This window comes from Canis lupus, chromosome 19 (assembly GCF_011100685.1).
Source record: "Canis lupus familiaris isolate Mischka breed German Shepherd chromosome 19, alternate assembly UU_Cfam_GSD_1.0, whole genome shotgun sequence".
Taxonomy (NCBI): Eukaryota; Metazoa; Chordata; class Mammalia; order Carnivora; family Canidae; genus Canis; species Canis lupus.
Window position 1 is genome coordinate 34,805,047 of NC_049240.1, and position 22,758 is coordinate 34,827,804.

The 22,758-nt window shown below is 35.7% G+C and overlaps 1 long non-coding RNA gene across 1 annotated transcript in view; it reads left to right on the top strand.

Annotated features, from left to right (window-relative positions):
* Positions 1 to 260: 260 nt before the first annotated feature.
* The window catches only part of LOC111091062, a 28,227-nt gene continuing 5,729 nt past the window's right edge, over positions 261 to 22,758 (top strand). Inside the window, exons 1-3 of the long non-coding RNA XR_005373798.1 lie at positions 261 to 894; positions 1,390 to 1,486; positions 11,497 to 11,549. This is a non-coding gene — a long non-coding RNA (uncharacterized LOC111091062). The remainder of the gene's footprint in view (positions 895 to 1,389; positions 1,487 to 11,496; positions 11,550 to 22,758) is intronic.

The window sequence follows — 22,758 nt, forward strand, 5'->3', positions numbered from 1 at the left end:
AGGCTCCATGCAGGGAGCCTGACGTGGGACTCGATCCCAGGACCCCAGCATCATGCCCTGGGCTGAAGGCAGCACTAAACTGCTGAGCCACCCGGGCTGCCGAGGTCCAAGATATCTTATTTATAAACAAATGAGAAGAAGGCTAGATATTCAGTTCCTTCTTGGCATGCAATGAAAATAGAGTTGGTTCCCAAGCTTTTTTAAATTCTTAACTTGGTTCAAGATCCATTTACTTATTCAACATTTATTTAGTACTCACCATACAATAAATAGGTACAAAACAGTGTCTCTCCTTACTGAATTTATAATCTATTGATGAAAGTATACAATAAATACCTAAAAAATTGAAGGTGGCAACATTTGAGCAGAGATCTGACTGAAGAGTTGAAGCCAAGCACAGAAGTAGTATGTAAGTAGGCAGAGGAAGCACTGCATATATAGGCCCCAGGAAAGACTATATTTAGCATTTCAAGAAAGTGCAAGTGCTTAGGATGCTTATATCAAGTGGACAGAAATGTTAGAGAATTGGCCTAGAGCCCAGGCCATACATAATACGCTCCAAAGGCTACGCTAAGGACTTTGACTCAAATAAACTACTAGAATGTGCCATGGAATTAATTGCATCACCCCAAAATTGGTATATTGAAGCTCTAACACCCAAATTTGGAGATAGGGCTTTTAGGTTGTAATTAGGTCAAGTAGTATGATATGGGTGGACTCCTAATCTGATAGGATTGGCGACCTTATAAGAAGTTTCTGTCTCTCTCTCTGTCTCTGTCTCTATCTCTGACATGTGAGGACATGTGAGAAGGCCATCAGCGAGTCAGGAAGAAAGCTCTCACCAGGAACCAGACTGACTGGCATCTTGATCTTGGACTTCCAGCCTTCTAATGTGTGAGAAATAAATGTTTGCTGTTTATGCCACTAGTCTATGGTATTCTGTTATGGCAGCCCAAGCTGACTAATACAGAATGCATCCCAAGAAATTTAAATATGACTCACTCTTTCCAAATGTTGTGAGTGAGTTTCTGGACAAGAAATAGCCCAGTCTTCTAAATTATATCAAAATATTGAAGTAAGATGTCCTTCCTACACCTCACCTGACCTCCAGGTTTCCAATATTACTTTGTTTTCATTATAATCAGGATGACTTTTACTCAGAGTTCTTTCTCTCCACAGGGTATCCCATTTTTAAGGAGAACAGATACAGTACACTGAGTTTAATTTTAATGTTCTCTTTAAAATGCTAATAATTATGGCTCAATTATTGCAGTGGTTTCCTTGTTAGAGTTTTCTCCCTTGAGTTGCTCTAAATTGTAAGTGGTATAGAACCACAAAGCTTACATGATTATCTACCCAGTCCATTGCCAATGCTATGTGTCTTTTCAGGACCTGTCCTTTGGACTATTTCCCAGATGGTTGTCTATGCTAAAGTCACCTGTACATCATTTGCTTTTATCCTCTTTGACAACACATTGCCGTCATCGTGAGTAGAAAATTTTGTTTCCCAGTTTTCAAAATTGCTATTGTAAGACTGTGCTTGGAAATGTTCCCAGGGATTAGCATGATGTTCTTGGTGGGATGTTTAAAGATAAAGTTGTCAAGGCTATACATGCAAAATTTCTATAAGGTCTTAAAATATCTTGATTTCGATACTACTAATTTGATGTTAGCATTTAAAATCAGCTGATTCAAAATAAAGGGTGTGTAGACAGGTGACTGAAACCACTTTTTAAACAGAATTATAAATAATTATCTTAATTACCTGTCAGTGGAAACTTGTCCTTTCCTTTAATTTTCTGAATGTAGGTACAACTTTTACTATACTGAACAACAAAAAAATAACTCACTTTCCTATAACTACTCCCAATCACTCTTTATTCTCATCTTGCATTCATTTCTAATTTCTGGATCAACGGGTGGTCATCTACAGCCTATATGATGCAACCTATACCCACTTGAACCTCTAGGAATCTGATTCCTATCTGAGCCACTCCAGTGAACTATACCCAAAGTCACATTTGATATGATGTACACATTAACTGTTTTTTTCTCTTTCTCTTTTAATCTTTTTTTTTTCATTTTTTAAGTCAACCAATTCTCTATGCAGTCTGAATAAATGATGACAAATTTTTAACAGCACCTTCATTAGCATCCTTGAATCCTTCCATCACTTAGCCAATGCTAAATACAGTCCATGTTGCCATTCTTTGCTCCACGATATTATTTGGATTCAAGCACTTTCTTTTTCAGTGGCTACCTCTCCTTAGTTCCTTCACCTCCTACTGGGCAGGCTTGCAATTGTTCCATCTTCTACTATATGGTATGTGGGTTCTGGGAAATCACCTTCTTGCTCCGTCTCTCTGCCTGAAAGCACTGTGTTTCCTGATGTTGGAAGTCTGTTATTAGTGTGATCTATTTTGCTCCTTAACTTCTCTATCATAGGTGCAACCAACTCTTGCAGTAAACTGCATCTGCTGTAAACTTTGAAAGTGGATTTTCTTTTCCTGATTAGACCCTGACTGACACAAAATCTTTCTCCTTTATTATTTCAGTGAATAATTTCTTTCCCTATAGCCTTTTTTTCTGGACCTCCTCTACTTATCCTGGCATGCCCTCTTCCTGCTCTTGCACTTTCAAGTACCTTCATTGCCCTAATTCAACAAACTGTTAGGGTTAGCTCATTTGTAGAAGGTGAAAAAGAAAAGAATGTAACAAACAAAACAAAACTTCTCCCAACCTGTTAAGATTTATACCACAATTATATCTCTTTCTGTCTCTGTGCCTGTCCTCTCCATCTCTCCCTCCACTTCTGCCTGCCTTTCTTGCTTCTACATCAGTCAACATGTGAGTGTTGGAGCAAATGCATGCATCTTAGGCCTTCAGAATCCAGAGTCTATAGTTATTATTTGATTTTCTACAGTATCCAAACTATTTTTCATTTTACTTAGCTTTACTTATTCATTTCTAGAAATCTCATTCTATTGCTTCTTCATGGCTACTGCCAATTTTGTACATGTTTTTTTGTATGTGTGAGTATACAAATCAGAAATAGCCTAATTATTTTCTTGATTCTATAGAGAAACTATTTTAAATAGACAAATTTTCTGATTTTTCAGGGTCGGGACTTTCTTATGATTTAAGGTGGCTCTCCATGAACCCAAAGAGGTTATTTTTTTTTAAGTCAACCTTGTTTATTGTGGCCCTAACTATGATAACAGTTGTGGAGATATTTTTCACTGTTTGCCCTGATCAAAATCTACCACATGAAAAACTGGTGATTGGTACTCTATCCCAAAGCCTTGCTACCAGGGGCATGGATAGCCTTGCTATCCAGCAGCTCCCTTATCACACACATTTCTTTCTTTTGTCTGCCTGTCTTTGGCTGGTTTTCACCCTCTAAGTTTAGAGTGTTGGTATGGCTTCATTCTCTTTCTCTAATACCTTAACAAATGTGCAATTATTAATTAAAAGTCACCCCATAATTTTTCTTTGATTCCAATTTCATTACTGTTCTATATCACTGAAAGTCCTTAAGTTCTGGCATGAGAGTGACAACATTCCTCAGGCAGAGTAACAATACAAATTTCTCTTCTATGTGAAGGTATAAACACCAGAGCCTACATCATCACCATATATGGAAATCTTGAAATCAGAGCCATGTTTAAACTACCCTAGGCTTTCAATAAGTGGAAAATTTAATAAATATATCTCAGGAATAATATCCTACCATACACAAAATATTTTAAACATTTCTCCTATCACAGAAAAGCTTGATATTAAAGACTCCTTTACATTGCATTCATTCACACTGAATGTGAGATTTGCCCTCTACCCTTGAGTTTATTAGAAATCATATCCAGAGGCTTCTGATGGGGGAAAAGGTGTTCATCTGCTTTCCCTGCCCTACTCTGCTAAGCACAACTGAAAATCTTGTAAATGGCTCAAGAAACAATAAAAAAGAACTCTGAGAGGTGGTAAGAAGAACGTGATCTGGTTTGGGACCCCAGAATGAGACGAATAGCACAGTGGCAGGCATCTAGCATCTTCCTACCCAACGGAGGAAGTCCACTCAGACCCAGCATGTACTCATGTCTGACCTAGCAACAAAAAGTAGTTCATTCTTCCCCTAGACATGAGAGAGATCCTCTGACAACATCAAGTGAGCTGGAAAACACCATCAACAAGGAGAGCTATTTGAGATCTCTGGAGAAGTAAGCTACCAGTGGAGGCACTCTCCCTTGTAGGGCATGAAACATTTCCTTTTCCTATAAGAAATACTGATGTAAAAAGAAGACAGATGAGAGAATTAACTGAAGAGAGTAACCTGGGTTGGGAAGCCTCTTTTTCTCTGAGGGTTATAAACTCTTCTTCCTCTTCCAGAAACACCAGAACAGTAGAGGGTGAGAAGAGGAGTGGACAGTGGTTAGATCCTACCACACTTGCTCCTTCACTGAAGACATTCTGCTGCCAGACCTGGGAAGTGGCAGTAGATTAACTAAACAGACCAGAATAACACCATTAAGACTCTGAAAATTAAACTGACATTGAACCACAGCCCATAAAATAGATGAACACCAGCATGTTAAACCTAAACAGAAGAATACTGACAAAATAAAAGACATGATATCCAGTCTCCTAACATGATACGTAAAAATGTCCAGGGCAAATTAAAATAAAAACAAAATAAAGCAAAAACAAAAATCACATCTTATACCAACAACCAAGAAAATCACAACTTCAATATGAAAAGACAACCAAATGATATGAACACAAAGGTAAATCAAATATTGGGATTATCTGACAAGAATTTTTAAATATCCCTAATAAAACTCTTTCAACCATTACAATTCTTTTTAAACAAATTTTATATATATATATATATATATATATATATATACATACATACATACCTCTGCAAGGAACTAGAAATTATTTCTAAAAGGAATTAAATAGTAATTTTAGAATTGAAAAATACAATATAGAAAGAAACTAACTGGATGGCCTGAATAATAGAGGTGACAAAAGATAGATTCAATCAGCTTAAAAATGAAAACAATAGGATTCACCCAATCTGAATATCACAGAGAATAAGGACTGGAAAAAAAAATGGACGGAGCCTCCAGGACTTGTGGTATAAAAACAAAAGGTCTAATGTTCATATTTTCATGATATTTTGTAAGAGACTGGGGCTGGTTGATTTGAAGAAATAACAAAAAAAACCCTCCAAATTTGGTGGAAGACATAACCTATAAATCCCAGAAGCTGAATAAACACTAATCAAGATAAACTAAAGGAAATATTTGCCAGGATATATCATATCTAAACTTTTAAAAGCTTAAAGACAGGAGAATCTTGAAAGCAACCAGAGAGAAGCAATACATTGCCCATAGAAGAACACAAATTTAAATGATAGTGGACTTCTCATATAAAATCATGGAGGCCAAGAGAAAGTAAGCTGATTTTTTTTAAGTGCTGAAAGATAAAAACTGTCACAAATTCTATAACTGATAAAATTATACATGAAACAGTCATATATGTGTATTTTAATACAGATGGCAACCACCACAAAAATTATATGAAGATTTACATCTAAAAACAGCTAACATTCACACAATTTAGACAATATAAATAGCCCATAAAAGGCAAGAAAAGTGAAACAGAAGAAGAAGAACCACAAGAAGCAAATAATCAAGTACCAGACTTAAGCAATAATTACCCAAAAAGTAAATGTTCTAAATATACCAATTAAAAAAACAAAGATTGGTGGGGTTGATAAACAAAATATAACATAACTTACTAGCCTAGTCTTATTAGGGTTTTCAGTTGTATTTGGCAGAGAGGGACAGGGAAAGCACATCTACATCCATTTGTCACTATTAAAAGTCTCCGCATATCATTCTAATAAACTGAGGGAAAAAGACAAATCTCACATTCAGCGTTACTTAAAACGAAGTCACTTCAAATTCAAAGATATAGATAGACTAAATTTAAAAGGATGGAAAAAGATATACATGCAAACATTAATTAAAAAAAAGGCAGGGGGAGACGTATCAATACCTAATAAAGTAACCTTGGGGGAGAAGGAGCATTACTAAAGATAAAAAGATAAATAGATTAATCCACCCCACACCAAAAAAATATAACAATCTTAAGTGTGTATATACCCAAAAATGGAGACCCAAAATACATGAGGTGACAACTGATAATGCTATAATGAAAAAGAGGCATGATTACAGTTGGTGACTTCAACACTCACCTCTTAGCAAATAATAAAACTATTAGACAGAAAATTGGCAAGAATATAGACCGGAACAACATAGCCAACAAACAGACTGATGTATAAAAACACACCAACCAACAATAGCAGAATACACATTTTTTCAAGGACCCATGGAATGTTCACCAAGATAAACTATATCCTAGGTCATAAAAAGACTTCAATCAATTCAAAAGAATTTAAATCTTACATAGTGTGTTCTCTGGCCATAACAAAATCAAGCTAGAAATAAATAATAGAATGAGAACAGGAAAATATAAGAATGTAGGAATTTCTTTAAAAAACACATTTCTAGGGCACCTGGGTGACTCAGTGGTTGAGCGTCTGTCTGCCTTGGGCTCAGGGCATGATCCCAGGTCCCTGCAAGGGAGTCTGCTTTTCCCTCCACCTATGTCTCTGCCTTTCTCTGTGTCTCTCATGAATAAATGAATAAAATCTTAAAAAAAAAAAAAACCCACACATTTCTAAATAATCCATGGGGCTCAAAAGAAATTTAAAAATACAAAAATTGAATGGGGGAAGAAAAAAAAAGCACACCAAAACATAGAGTATGCTCTAAAGCAGTGATGAGAAATAAATTTATGGAAATATTTACATGATAAATAAAGAAAGTTACCAAATGAATAATCTTATTCCCTACAACAAGGCACTTTAGAGAAAGAAAAATAAACTCAAAACCAGCAGGAGGAATGAATTAACAAAGAACAAAAGTCATTTCTTCTCCCTTCCCCTCTATTCCCTTTCACTATTACTTATATTCCCCAAATGAATGAATGGGTAGGAAGTATCAGAAAGGGAGACAGAATATGGAAGACTCCTAACTCTGGGAAACAAACTAGGGGTGGTGGAAGGGGAGGAGGGCAGGGAGTGCGGGTGACTGGGTGGCGGGCACTGAGGGGGGTACTTGATGGGATGAGCACTGGGTGTTATTCTGTATGTTGGCAAACTGAACACCAATAAAAAATAAATTTATTATTAAAAAAGAACAAAAATCAATAAAATTCAAAATAGTGAAACAACAGAGAAAGATCCATAAAACACAAAGCTGGTCCTTTGAAATAAATCAGTAAAATTGATAAATTTCTAACATGACTGACAGATATAAAAAGAGAAAAGACAAAAATTGCAACTATCAGGATAAAATGGAGAACATCACTAGAGATCCTGCAGCCATTAAAAAGAGGAATATGTGACACAACTTTGCACTCATAAATTGACAACTTAGAAGAAATGGATCAATTCCTCAAAGACCACCAACTACCAAGACTCAAAGAAAATGAAATAAACTATCTAAAAGGCCCTACATCCACCAGAGAAATTAAATTAATAATTTAAAAGTTCCCAAAACATAAATCTCTAAGCACATATGTTTTTGCCAGAGAATTCTACCAAACATTTAAAGAAAAATTAACTAAATTTATATATCCTCTTCCAGAAAACAGAAGATAAGGGAACACTACCCAACTCCTTTTATTAGACTATTATTACTCTGGTACCAAATGTAAACAAAGGCAACTCTCCCCTGTGATCCATAACGTATAGACTATAGACCAATAATTCTCATGATGCTAGATGCAAGATAGCAAACAGAATATTAGCAAATAAAATTAAAATGTTATAAAGAATTATATACCATGATAAAGTAAGATTATTTTAGGTTTTAAGGTTGGTTAAACATTTCAAAATTGTACAATATAATCTACTATATCAAAAAAGCTTTAAAAAAACTGAAAATTATGTTAATTAAGAGGAAAAACAATTTAAAAATCCAATACCTATTTATGATAAAAATTCTCAGAAAAAGAAATTAAAGGGAAAATCATCACCCTGATGAAGAATATCTGTAAGAAGCCTACAACTGCATGCTAGGTAGTAACGTGAAAATATATGAAAGTATATTACTCAGTGGTGCAGGTAAATATATATCCAAATTCAAAATACTGATATTATAATGATATCATAAAAATTACTTTTAGAAAGACTAAAAGACAAAATGATTTAAAATAACTATAGCTATGGTATTTTGTTAATAGTTAAACAATATAAAAATATATAAATTGTGATATCAAAAACAAAATATTGGGGGGAGCAAAAATATAGTTTTTGTATATCATTAAAACTAAGTTGTTAACAATTTAAAACAGACTATTAGAACATTAGGATGTTTTTTGTAAGCTTCATAACCACAAAGCAAAAACCTATAGGAGATACACAAAAGAGAAGAAAGGAATCAAAACATATGACTCCAAAAATTATCAAATCAAAAGGAAGACAGCAAGAGAGGAAGAAAGGAACAAAAGAACTGCAAATCAATTTTTAAAAAATGGCAATAGTAAATTTTTACCTACCAATATTTTTTTTTACATGTAAATGGATAAATTTCTGCAGTTGAAACACACAGAGTGGCCAGGAAGATAAAAACAAACAAACAAAAACCACACACACAAAAAAACCCCATGACCCAACTATCTGCTATATATACATGCTGCCTGAAATTCACTTTATCTTTAAGAACACACAGAAAAGGGACACCTGGGTGACTCAGTGGTTGAGTGTCTGTCATTGGCTCAGGTTGTGATCCTGGGGCCCTGGGATAGAGGCCCACAGTAGGCTCCCAGGGAGCCTGCTTCTCCCTCTGCCTATGTCTCTGCCTCTCTGTCTCTCAAAAATAAATAAAATCTTAAAAAAAAAAAAAAAAAAAGATAAGAAAAAAAGAACACACAGAAACTGAAAGTAAAGGAATGGAAAAAAAGATAAAAACCATACAAGTAGAAACCAAAAGAGAGCAGGGCTAGCTACACTGATATCAGACAAAATAGATATTAAGTTAAAATCTATAAAAAGACAAGAAAAGTTGTATTGTAAAGATAAACGTAGATATATCTTAATTTACAATTGTAAATATATAGTATCCAATCACAGAACCTAAATAATGTAAGTCAAAAGTTAACTGAAGAGGGAAAGAGACAGAGATGCAATAATAGAGGACTTACAAACCCTAATTTCATAATGCATAGATTATCCAGGCAAAATATAAATAGGAAAACATTGGAGCTGAACTACACTTAGGACCAGACCAACCTAGGAGACATTGAGAACATTCTATTCCACAGCAGCAGAATATACATCCCTAAGCGCAAATAGAAAATTCTCTAGAAAGGTCACGTGGTAAGCCACAAAAGAAATCTTAACAAATTTAATAACACTGAAATCATATCAAATATCATTTTTAATCACTATATTGTACACCTGAAACCAATAATACACTGTATGTTAACTGGAATTGAAATAAAAATTTTAAAAAGTAAAATTAAATAAATTAAAAACAAAGGTATTTTTTTAATTAAATAGCATGAAACTAGAAATCAGTAACAGGAGGAAAACTCACAATATATGAAAATTAAAAAACAACAACAACAACAAACCAGACCCTGGAATAACCCAATGGATCAAAGAAGAAATCAAAAGGAAACTCAAAAAATATTGTGGGATAAATAAAAATGGAAGCACAATATACCAAAACCTACAGGATACAGCAAAAGCAGTTCTAAGAGAGAAGTTTATAACAATAAACATCGACTTTAAGGAAAAAGAAAGATCTCAAATAAACAACCCACCTTTACACTTCACAGAAACAGAAAAAGAATACATTGACCCAAAGTTGGCACAAGGAAAGAAATAACAAAGATCAGAATAGAAATAAACAAAATATAGAGAAAAGAAGGAAAGAAAAAGAAAGAAAGAAGAAAGAAAGAAAGAAAGAAAGAAAGAAAGAAAGAAAGAAAAGAAAGAAAGAAAGAAAAAAGATTTCAAAACAAACATTTTTTTTTATAGATTTTATTTATTTGAGGGAGAGAATGAGCAGGGAGGAGGGGCAGAGGGAAAGAGAAAGAGAGAAGCAGACTTCCCACTGAGCAAGGAACCTGCTGATTGGGGCTCCATCCCAGGACCCTGGATCATGACCTGAGCCCCAAAGACAGATGCTTAATGACTGAGCCACCCAGACACCCCAAAACAAATATTTTTAAAAGATAAATAAAATTGACAAACCTTTACCTAGAGTGTACCAAAAAAAAAAAAAAAAAAAGGCTCAAAAAATAAAATTAGAAAGAGGAGACTCTACAGCTGATAACACAGAAATACAGAGGATCATAAGAGGCTACTATGAACAACACAGGGATTCTGCAAACGGTGACTGTGGAAATAACCAATACTGATTGGTAGATCATACTTATGCTCTGGGTCTCCTGAAATTAATGTCAGTTCAGATGTAGTGTCCAGTAATCCCCAAAAAAGTCTGACAGTTTCTTCTTCCCTTATGAATAGTAATCCTACCTAATTAAAGGTTGCAGGTCCCTTTGGGGAATGCTGAGACGAAGATTATCAGTATGATCAGGATTATAAATTATCAATATTAATTTTAGGGAAGTAGGATTCTTCCTGAAGTGTATTCAGCCTCCCCCTACCTTTACTCGAGGGGCTTTGGGTCTGTAAACTGGATCCAGTGTAGGAACTGACTGAGTCTGTGACTGTTTCGCTGATTCAAGTTAGACTTCTGTTCTGTCTATAAAGATCAAGTACGAATTGCTTTAGATTATAAATCTGTTTTTCTTCTAGAAACATCAAGATCAACTGGACAACATTTTTGGTCTCTGTGAATCAGACTTTTGGTTGTTGCTTTGACTGTCTGTCTTTTAAGGCCATCATGCTTGCCTTTGGCATTTAAATGATTTTGGCAATTAAGTGCTGCCATTGGCATCTAACAGTCTCTCACCACATTTAATAATCCCAAATCAGAAGGAACACTTTCCATTGTAATTTCTGACCGACAGAGGAGAGCAACTACAGTAGTCTTCAAGAATGCTAGGGCACCCTTCACAAATTTACTTTTCACAAAAATGGTGAAAGTATGGTCTTGTGGATCCTTCCAGAATGAGAGACCAGGTCTTACATGATAAATCCACTCTATCACTACAATCTCCCTAAACCTTCGGATCTTTTCAAAAGTATTCCAAGACTGTTTTGGCATTTCAACCTCATTTAGTGTATGCCACCTTTTGCTCCATGTTTCACCCACCCAACCAATCAAATTGTTAGAGCCCCTTCTAACTCCTTGAGCTTCAAAACTGAATCCAGATGCTCTCCTTAGTAGTCCCATATGAAATACTTTGTTCCTGACCCCATTTTTCTCCCAATCAATGTCTTTACTTTAACAGGAATCCTTAGAGGTTGGGAATTCAATTCCTGGTGTGATTCAGTCACTAATAAGGTAAGAATCTGAATATGCTTTTCAGAAATATCCACCCTACAGATACAGGAGATAAGATGTGTTTTTTGTTGTTTTGTTGTTGCTGTTCACAGAAATTTTCAGGTCATTTATGCAAAGCTTAAGCTGGGAATTTTAAGTCCCAAACTTATCCTCTATATCCCCCACTTTTAGAAGCAACTAATCTCATTATACTCATCAGTTTGACAAAAATACCTAAGGTATCAAATATACAGTCACCCAGAAACGTATCTTTTAGAAGTATTTGATTAGGAGTATCAAATAGTGTTCTCTTTACCACTGGAAATAGTCATTACTGCCTTAAAATCTGATCAGATTAGGTAATTCCAAAAAGCCCAGAACCAATGCAGAAAACTCATCCTTAATATGCTGTTCCTCAAAACAGTTTTCAATATAAAAATCTGAATAAATCAATTTTCTCCATAGAAACACAACCATTTAGATATATGGGTATATTACTTAAAGAAATTGACTTCATGATTGTGTGGACTGTCCAATCTGAATCAGTAAACCAATTTGGCAGGCTGTAAACTCTTGGGCAGGAGCGGATGCTTTTGTCTTCAGGAAAAATTTCTTCTTATAGAAATCTCAATGTTTCTCTTAAGGATTGACTGAATGAGGACTACTCACATTATCAAGCATAATCTCCTTTAAATCTACTGATTTTAGATATTAAGCACATCTATAAAATGTAGATGTAACAGCAACACCTATATTAATGTTGGATTGAATAATTAGACATGATAGTTAAGTTGACTTATAAAACTAACCATTATACCATATGACTGTGAAATTTCTCTCCCATTTATACATTCAACATAAGTGGAAGGTATATTTACACAAAAACTTGTATGTAAGTCTTTATAGTAGACTCATCCAGAGTAGCAAAAAAAAAAAAAAAAAAAAAAGTAGAAGCAATTCTTACATCCATCAACTGATAAAAGAATAATAAATGTGGTATATCCATATAATGAATATATGGAATGCTGATACATGCAACAAAATGGATGAACCTTGAAAATATTATAATTTAATGAAGTCAGATACACAAAAGTCCACATGTTATATGACTTAATTTACATTATACGTCCAGATTAAACAAATCTTTAGAGGAAAACAAAGTAGATTAATGGCTCAGGGAGTAGGTGAAGCAGGAAAGAGGAGTGACTGCAGATGAGTATAAGATTTCTCCCAGAGGTGTTTAAAAATGTTCTGAACTTCATGGTGACTATTGACAGTGATACCCACTGAGTTGTACACTTTAAAATAAACTTTAAGAATTTTTAAAAAGATAATGTATATAAGGCAAAGTGTTCTATAGTGGTTTTTCCATGAAAAAAATAAGACAAATGAGAGGATGGAATAGATAGATAGATAGATAGATAGATAGATAGATAGATAGATAGACATTTGTCTGCTTTAAATATCTTATTTTATTGTATAACATATAAATCTACATTTGACAATTTTGATGCAGGCCCTAAACGTTTCTCTACTGACTGAAATTACCATCTTTGTTGCATAATCATATCAATAATACACAATTATATATTTATGGTCATAAATTTAAATGGAACAGTACATTAAAGATTCTTGCCAATTATTCTTAGCCCATTACTCTGTGGAATTATTATTTTTAATTTTTTAATATTATCTTTTCTAAGCCTATTGAGAAAGACTATTATTGTGGTAGTTCATCTTTCTTAAGTTCTTAATAACACTTGTTTTGCTTTTTATAGAAAGAACTATTTTCCTTATCCTATTTAATCAGTCTATATCTTACTAAATAAAATTATGTAATGAAATTGTGAGTTCAAACAGACTTAAAAAGGAACATATCAAATAACGCGAGGAGAAATACACTCAGTCTATTTTGCTAAGACATGGAAAGTATATTTAACTTAGTTAATGGCTAAAGGAGATGAATTTCAATTATAACATACACACTGTACTTACTGAATTAGCATTAGTAATGTTAAGATGCTAGAAAATTGAAGATGACTAATAAAATACAAGTAGGTAGAAAGATAGGCAATGGTGCTAGTTTGAGCTCCAAAGTCCAGTCCTAATTTGAATTCTGGCTCCCCCTTGCTAGTTGTATGATTTTAATAAATTATTTAACCTTTCTGTGCCTTTGTTTGCTCATCTATAAATGGTATAAAATTATACCTAACTCAAATTTCTATAAGAATTAAATATGTTGATTATAAGTAAAATGCATAGAACCATGCATATTTCTAGGGATCAAAAAAAGTTAGTTTATCAAACAAACAAAAAGTAGAAGCAGACCTATTAAATACAGAGAACAAACTGACAGTTGTCAGAGCATGGCGGTGCAGGGATGGGCAAAATGGGTATAGGGTAGCGGAAGGTACAGACTTCCAGTTATGGAATGAATAAGTCATGGGAATAAAAGGCACAGCACAGGGGATATAGTTTAGTGATATTGTTAGTTTCATGGTGACAGATGGTAGCTACACTTGTGGTGAGCATAGCATAAGGCATAGAGAAGTTGAATTGCTATGTTGTACACCTGAAACTAATGTAACATTATGTGACAACTATATTCAAATAATTTTTTTTTAAGTTAGTTTAAGAGGAAAACAAAAAGAGCTTCTCTTGAGAGTTCCAGACTATATGTGCAAATGAAGTATTGAGGAAGTACCGAGATTGTGCCTTATTTTTTAACTGTTTTATTGCTGGTTATCAAGTTATGTTATTCAGTAGACCATAGTGGGATAGGCTATAGCATTGGCTAAAAAAAGGGGGGGGGGGATTTGTTTTGCCTCTAAATTTTAGTGCTAAACCACAAATAAACTACCAATTTCTGTTGGATGGAAACACTGTTCTGTGTGCTAGGCAGCTCTTCCAGTTAGGTCTATCTTAAGAAGTATGCATAATGTGCCTTCAGACTTGACCAGGATCAACCCTGTCATGTCTACGGTCATGGTTATTCTATTGTTATAGATGATTGAGGTGGACAGCTGACCCATTTGGGATAATTAGGTTCTTGGTCTCAAGCATTTAAAACTGGGATTGAAATATCTATGATATGTAGCTAGTTTCTGTGAATAGTTGAACTAAGAAGATATTCATATGACAAGCAGAAGAAAGCATTTGGCTGAGAAAAGGATTAATGAAATGCCCATATATAAATAGGAATGAAAGATAATACATTTATAAAACATAGACACAGCTTTATTTCCAGAGTGTTTTCCAGGCCTGAAGTCAATTCCTCCTTTTTTTTTTTTTTTTTTTTTCTACCACCAGTCTGGGTGAGTTCTTGTTGTTCCTAACCAGAAGAGCTTTAACTACAAACCATCTATTTTTTCAAGTGGAGGAAATGGGTAAAATAGTAATTCCTGCTGATCAGGCCTCCTCAGAAAAATAAAATGGAAAAGTAATTGTGTGGGAAATTCCACCAAAAAGCAGCTGAATTATTTGGGCCAGAAGTAAAGAGACAAATAGAAAGAAAACGACTTTTTCTAAGTTTAATTAATCAGGCTATTGCCTACGTATAGATCTGATTTTCCCAGAGGAGAGTAGTTCATAAAAACTTTGGAAATCAGAGTCCTTAGATGTGCAGTGCAGTAGATTCTACATTTGGAAAAGATCTCATTTGTCATTAAGATAAAATCTCTCTGACAATAGAAGAGTCTGCAATGAGTGAGAATATTTATAAAACCCAAATCCCAGAATACCTAAATGAAGACTTTTTGGTGGTTATAGATGCGCACTTTCTACCTCAGAAGCCCCTCTGTTCCCCAGGGCCAAAGAGACACTCACTTTACGCTAGGATTTTTAGCCAAATCTTTCTGAATGCAAAATTTTTCAAACCTATGATAATATTCTTTTTTTCCTCAAAGTCATAAGAATATTCTTAAGGGTGGAGAGTCTTCTTGTCAAATCCCTGGAGTGCCTTAAAGGACCTTTCAAATTCATAATCTGGTTCTACTTACTTTCACATTTTACATTTCCCAAGGATTCACTGATTCATTCATTCTATAAACATTTATTGAGTAAGCACTATGTGGCCAGTTTAGAACTAAGTTTCTAAGAGGCAGGTATGGAAGACAGTCTTGAGATAAATTTCAAGGAATTTCAGGCAAGAAAATAGAAAAGTAGAGAAATAACTGCAATAACATATTAAGAGGAATATGAACATAAGCGGTTTGAAGGAGAGAAGGGCACACATCTTATTCTGTTTAGAGGTGCAAGAGCAAAAGTTTCTTGGGAGAGATAAATTATGAATGAGTCTATGTTTGGGACAAGAAGACCCTCCCATCAGGATAAATAGCATATGAGAAAAGCCATGGAGAGATGATAGAGTCATGTGAGGGAGGAAGTGATAATTTACACCATATGAGGCAAGGTTCTAAGTAGTTCATGTTCTTTAAAATCCAATTTTCAGTTCAAACCTGTGAAGTATTGTTCCCATCTTATTTTTTTTAAGATTTTATTTATTCATTTATGAGAGACACACAGAGAGGGAGAGGCAGAGACATAGGCAGAGGGAGAAGCAGGCTCCATGCGGGGAGCCCGATGTGGGACCCGATCCCTGGTCTCCAGGATCATACCCTGGGCTGAAGGCAGGTGCTAAACCACTGAGTCACCCAGGCATCCCTGTTCCCATCTTAAAGATAAGGGAACTAAGGTACCAAGTGTTTCAGAATTGTCTAAGTAACTCATTAGTAAGTGCTGGATTCAGATTGGATTGCAGGCTGTGTGAATCTGTACCACGCTATCATGTTTATTTTACTTTGTTTGGCACATGGTAAGCAGTCAGTAATGATTTGTTGATGAATGAATGAAGAAACTACTTAATTAATTAATTAATTAATTAATTCAACATATTTTGGAAATGAACAACTCTTAAGCAGTCATTCTCCAAAACAAAGTTGTTCATAAGATTTTCACAGTATCTAAACACACAGATGATTTAAATTAAATGCTGGTAAAAATGAGCTTAATAGATGTAAACAGTACTGTGGATGGAGTCTGAGCCTGTGTTTGTCAAATAACCAGACCAAATGAATATTCTAACCACCAACTTTGGTTTTTCTTATGTGCATCCTGGTTTTACAGTACATGAATCATCAAGTCCTGAAAGCACCAACTTGGTCTGTACTATCACTGAGGGGTCTATACTATCCTGTGATAGGGATCATGTACTATCACAGAGGATTCTTCCTAGAGTACATGATTATCTCTTCAAGCATGTCTTAGGAGCATGTAAAATTCTGCAGCAGACTTAAGAGTACTCATGAGCCTCCTCCATCACTCGATGACTCTGAAACTTCTTTCTCTTAGTTTTCCCTGTCTTGTTTGACTGCATTTCTAACTTACCTTTATCTACCTCCATATTTATGTACCTCGACTTTTCTCTAGATCTCTGTTTGACTTGGATTCAACATCTACATTTGAAGCCAGCACAGCCTCTGAATCATACCATTAAATGCTAGCCCTCTAGCCATACCCATGTTCTCCACAGGTATGATGAACTCCACAGTCAATCTTCTCTAAGGTCTTAGGGGGCCAGGATGGTGGTGGTAGGGGCTAGTTTTCATCTTCTCTCCATTGCCATGGCAGAGGGACCATATTTGTAAAACTTTGTTTTTAATTATATCTTCCTGTTTAGCTCACTTACTCTATATTTATGGTATGAGAATTAGTTTTAGAAAGGTTTAGTGCATGGAATGAAGGCATCTGGATTTAATAGGCACTCTGCAACTGATTTGCATGCTGACTCAGACAAGCATGGACTTTTTTTGTCTGTCTCTCTCAAATGAAGCAAGTGATGCCTGTCCTGCCTATCCACAGATATTGTTTGGTTCAAGTGATATAACCTATTTTCTTATTGAAAATACCTTTTAGGAGTAAAAAATAAAGTCAGAATATTGAAGTATATTATTCACAGATGAGAATTTAAGCAAGCTCATCTTTTTTATACACAGAGAAGAACATTTCTTTTGTTAATAATGTGGTGAATGTTGAAGTCTTTGTAGGGCAAATATAGAATTAAAAAGAATAGCAGAATAAGTACAGCTTAAAAACAGTGAAAGAGACTCTTCCGTGTTAAATTTCGACTATCAAGGAATTTGTTTTTCTTATGGAGCCTTTGAAACTACATAGATTTTTTTAGTACCTCTCACTGATTGGAATTAGGCTTAATCCAATGGGAACACTTAATACTGAGAGCACTTATCAATTTTTCTCTTTGACAGAAATAGTGAATGTAACTTTATACTACTATTTGTATAATTACAACTCTTCTTCTCTTCAGTATAGTAGAATTTACCTTTTTTGCTTTTACAAAATGTAGAACTTTATTTAAAAAGGAGTTATAATCAAATAAAGATTAAGATTCCAATAGCTAGACTTCAAGTTTTACAGCTTAGAACTTAGTGGCTCAAAGCTTGGTAAATAAGCACCTCTCTGAGCCTTTTAAACAGTATTTGAGCGGAGTTAAGTTTATGAGTTAGCTATAAAATTATAATTTGGTTCTGAAGAGAAAAGCTCATTTAGTGGCACTCAGCAAACTAATATAGTGACCCTAAATCCCAACCTGACTGTTTAGTTATTACTACATACTACTATGAAGACTATTAACAGGCCTAATTAAGGCATCAGTCACCTATCAGAACTTCAATAACCCTACAATAACTCTTTTTATGGCATTTTTAGCAATTTGCTCTAATGCATGGGGGCCAAATACAAATGAATTGGATATCAGAGGCCCTGATGAGAGGAGGCCATTTGGCAAGCATTCCCAGCCCCTGCATTTCCACAAGCTCGCTGTGAAGCAGAATGATACCTTCTAAGAAGGACAGAGAGAAAACATTCATTTAATACAACCCAATATGCTTCCAGGTTTTTAGAGTCATGCAGGCATTCAAACAGAATAATATAGGCCATTGGGCATTTCCAGGTTTATAGACTGTTTTCTGTTCAGACTGTGCTATCCAGAACAGCCATCTATGTGGAATGAATCACCTGCATGACAGCCACTTTGCATGCAGCTGTGTGGGCAAACTTTCTGAAGGGTGTGTTAACACTTTTGACCCACTGTGTTAAATGGACCGGACTTTCTCCACTGAGTATCTCTCTAATAAATCAAGGACACTTTAGTAAAATAGGAAGGGCAGGGGCATTATTTGGTAAATCACCACAAAGTCACATACTTTAGTTTATCCTGATGTAGCTATTAGCATTTCCCAGCTGATTTTCCAGTTGGGAAATTCACAAAACATCAATCCATACTCCTCAGTGAAATCGCCCTTCCTGCTTCCTGGGTCATCAGGGCATCAGGAAGGGAGGAGGAGACAGATAGGGAGTAAGTGGCTACACTGGAAGAATTACCAGTTTCAAAATCTGCAGGGAATACAAATTTCATGACTGGGCAGGCAGAGGAGGGGGGTAGATGCGAAGACAGTAGCGATGAGGATATGACTGATATTGTGGGGGCACCTAATCTGTAGCTACCAACTGATTACCAGGCTGAGGGTTTGTCTTGTGTACTGCTAGATAGGGAACACATTATGAGATGTGAAAGGAAGAACCAACAATCTTCCTAAACTAGTAAGTAGGTCTTCAAAAAGTTGGTCCTGGGGCAGCCCAGGTGGCTCAGCAGTTCAGTGCCGCCTTCAGCCCAGGCTGTGATCCTGGAGACCCAGGATCGAGTCCCTCATGGGGCTCCCTGCGTGGAGCCTGTTTCTCCCTCTGCCTGTGTGTGTCTCTCTCTCTGTCCCTGTGTGTCTCTCATGAATAAATAAATAAAATCTTAAAAAAAAGTTGATCCTGTGGCTTATGTTTCTCACGTTAGTCATTCATTTGAATTAGTGCATTGTGAATCTCTTAAAATACAAAGGTGTTAGTACTTGAGAGGCAATGTTTTAAATCACATTCAGGTATTTATATATTTGAGTGAATTCATTCATTGTTTTTTGAGGAAAAAGTCCATGAAGATATGAGATAGGGATAATCAGTTTTGAAAGATGAAATAGGGTGGGGTTATAGGAAGATATGTATAAACCCTGATCATAGGCAGACATGGTTGGGGGCAGATTTAGTACAGACAAGTAAGAAATGAAGAGATAGGTTTCCTAGAGAGACCTTCAAAATAAGCAGGGTATCACTGAGATAAAAGAATACTAATAATCTTTTCTTTGCTTACTTAAAGTAATTTTAGCTGGTGTAACAGATTCCCCCGAAATATAAAGGCTCAAGTATGACAGTTCATTTCTTGAACATGTTAAGTAAAATCATTGCCCCTCCCCAGTTTTAAAAGATTTTATTTATTTATTTATGAGAAACACAGAGAGAGTGGCAGAGACAGGCAGAGGGAGAAGCAGGTTCTCTGCAGGGAGCCTGATGTAGAACTCAAACCCAGAACCCCAGGATCACAACCTCAGCCAAAGCAGACACTCAACCACTGAGCCACCTAGGCACCCCAAAACCATTGCTCTTAATTGACAGGCAAGCTTTGCTCCAATTGATAACTTAGAAATTCATTTTTCTTCTATCTAATGGCTTCATGATCTGAACACATGACTCCCAAGGTTACTAAGCCCATGTGCATCAGGTTGATGGAAAGGGAAAAATGTGTCATATCTAAGTACAAAGAAGTCTGGAAAATGGGCTTAGTAAAAGCTAAATCATCTATGACACACTGGCATTTTCCTGAGCCCTGGTCCTGGCTCTGTGTCTCAGTTTCCAGCATAGTAAAGCTGGTCATGATAAGCCAGAAAGAGATGTGAATGACAAAAGAGAGAAGAGTTTTTGTTGCACTTACTTTGGTAAAAATAAAAATAAAAATTTGCCTCTTGGTGTAGGAGAAATTAATATTTGAGTAAGAAGGGCTGACAGAGCCAGATTGGAGTTTTCTGCTTTGTTGATATTCACATGGTTATTATGCATGAAACAAAGGCCACATTATCCCATTAAATGAGTAGAGTATGGAAAACCAGTCTTGGCACTCCTGGTCTTCCTCTGCTCCCAGCTATGCTGAATTTATCAGTAATAAAGTTTACCCAGTGGTTTTCCAAGTTAAAGTACCATGCACATTAAGTCTACTTCTAATCCAAAATATCATGGAGGCTGTTGTAGAATTCTTTAGTGCACTTCTCAGTTGGGGGACTTAGCCAGTATGTGGGCTCAGTAGTGTATTTTAGTCACAATGCTCTTTAAAGACTGAATAATAATCTGGAAAATATGAACCCCAAAGTATAGAGAAAGATAATCCAAATGATTTTTCACTAAATTAAAAAAAATATTCTGTGTTGGCTGCAACCTCAAATTTACACATTTGCCTCTAACAAAAATTTTTTTTGAAAATTGCATCCTGTGATGTTGGGATCCCACAGCTGGACTACAGACCCACCCCAAGTATCTTTATTTAAGAACCCTAAACCCCAGTGCCCACAGTCTCCAGCTATTCCTGGGACTTAAAGCTATACCCGAACACCAGAGGCACTATAAAATGAAATTTCCTATTACAAGAAACAATGGGAAAAAGAACATTTCTTCTGAGGTTTAATTCCTTTTTCTTATTAATAAAAATGGCTTTCTGTTGATGTTGTTTTCCTTGAGCATTCAAACTCTATGGAGGGATATTGTTACTGTTGAGTAATGTCAGATCAGTGGCTAATGTTGCATCCCTAAATGCTTGTGGAAAACATTATTGTAAAGTTTATCATTAGAGCTTGAGGATTGTCATTAATTTTAAACCAAAGCCATTAAAAGCATGAAATGTCCACAGTGATGATCAACTCCTTAAAAAGATCAGAGAATAATTGTGCAGATTTCTTACAATTGCTCAGTCCATTTTTAAAAAAGAAGTATTGTTGGTATTTTTTTTTCATTCTTCATAAGGGATGCATCTATGCTCATAGCATAAGGTGACTCATCACAACTCTGTCACAGTGAGTGAGCAGAAGGCATAAGCCAGAACTCCAGCATTATCCAGCAGCTGTCACTTCCATTTAAGGGACTGGCACATCCTCTCACGGACACTTCCTGGGGCAGCCTTTTGCAAATTACTCACCTAATAATTGGAAAAACCTGGAAAGAGTTTTCTCCAAAATAGTTGTAAGAATTGATTTAACATGAAATGGTAAGCTAGTCTTATTAGTATTGTTTAAGAATGAGATGTTTCTCTTATTAAGAGATCCAATTCAGATTTGGGGGATTTCGTTAAGGCTATTTCTTACTTTAGATTATAAAAAGTGCTTGTTCTGCAATTTGGCGTCGCATACATATTTATAAGTCAGTGGATTTTACTGGTTACATGCCAAAGTTTTCAATCTCGCCTTATGGAGACAGGGACTTACTTCAGTCAATTCTTCCCTAGTGAGAGAAAGTATCAGTTAGAAATTATAACATTCCTGTAAGCAGCAGGGACAGCACCACTCCTTCCAACAACAACAACAACAAAAAGTGGTTTGAGTAAATTAAGAAATTTGTCCCACAGATATCAGTAACCCAAATTGGGACTGGTAAATTTGCTTCTAGACTGGGTGCATTGTCTGTCCCAACGAAACCTGGGTTATTTGTTAAGGAAGAAGTAGAGAATGGATATTAATAAGCAGCTAATGGTCTTTGTCATAGAAGGACCAAGAGGAGAATTTCTGTTCTCCCTCTCCCCTACTTCATCACCTGTGTTCAATCCAGTTCCCAAAAATGGAGAGTTAGCCAACCTGATTCATCAGAGGTTAAAACTAATTTTGTCCAATTTTAATAATAGGCAGAGTTGTTGGCCTAAAAAATACAGACTTGCTTTTTGAACCCTCTCATCTGTCCTGTGGCAAACTAATAGACCTTTGTGCATATATTCTATTGGTCTGAATGCCAAAGGGGAAGAGGAAGGCATGAGACATCATGAAGCTCCAAGAGAAGGCTACCTGTATCTTGGTTAAACTTTGAAATTTGCACTAGAGTGTTGTCTACTTCCTAGTTTGTCCCTTTTCCTATCTCTCTAATATACTTCTTTTCTGTCTTCAGCTACCCAGGTCTTCTCCCGATCTCTCCTACCAGTGAAACATTCCCACCTGGTTTCTTTATGCAGAACTGTTGGCTTCCTCCCTGCTCATGCCAGCCTTCCATGCCCCACCCAGTTTTAGCACAGTATTCAGCCCCCACACCCATAGTGATTTACTTGTTTTTCTTCCACTAGGTGGATGGCTTCTTAAAGACA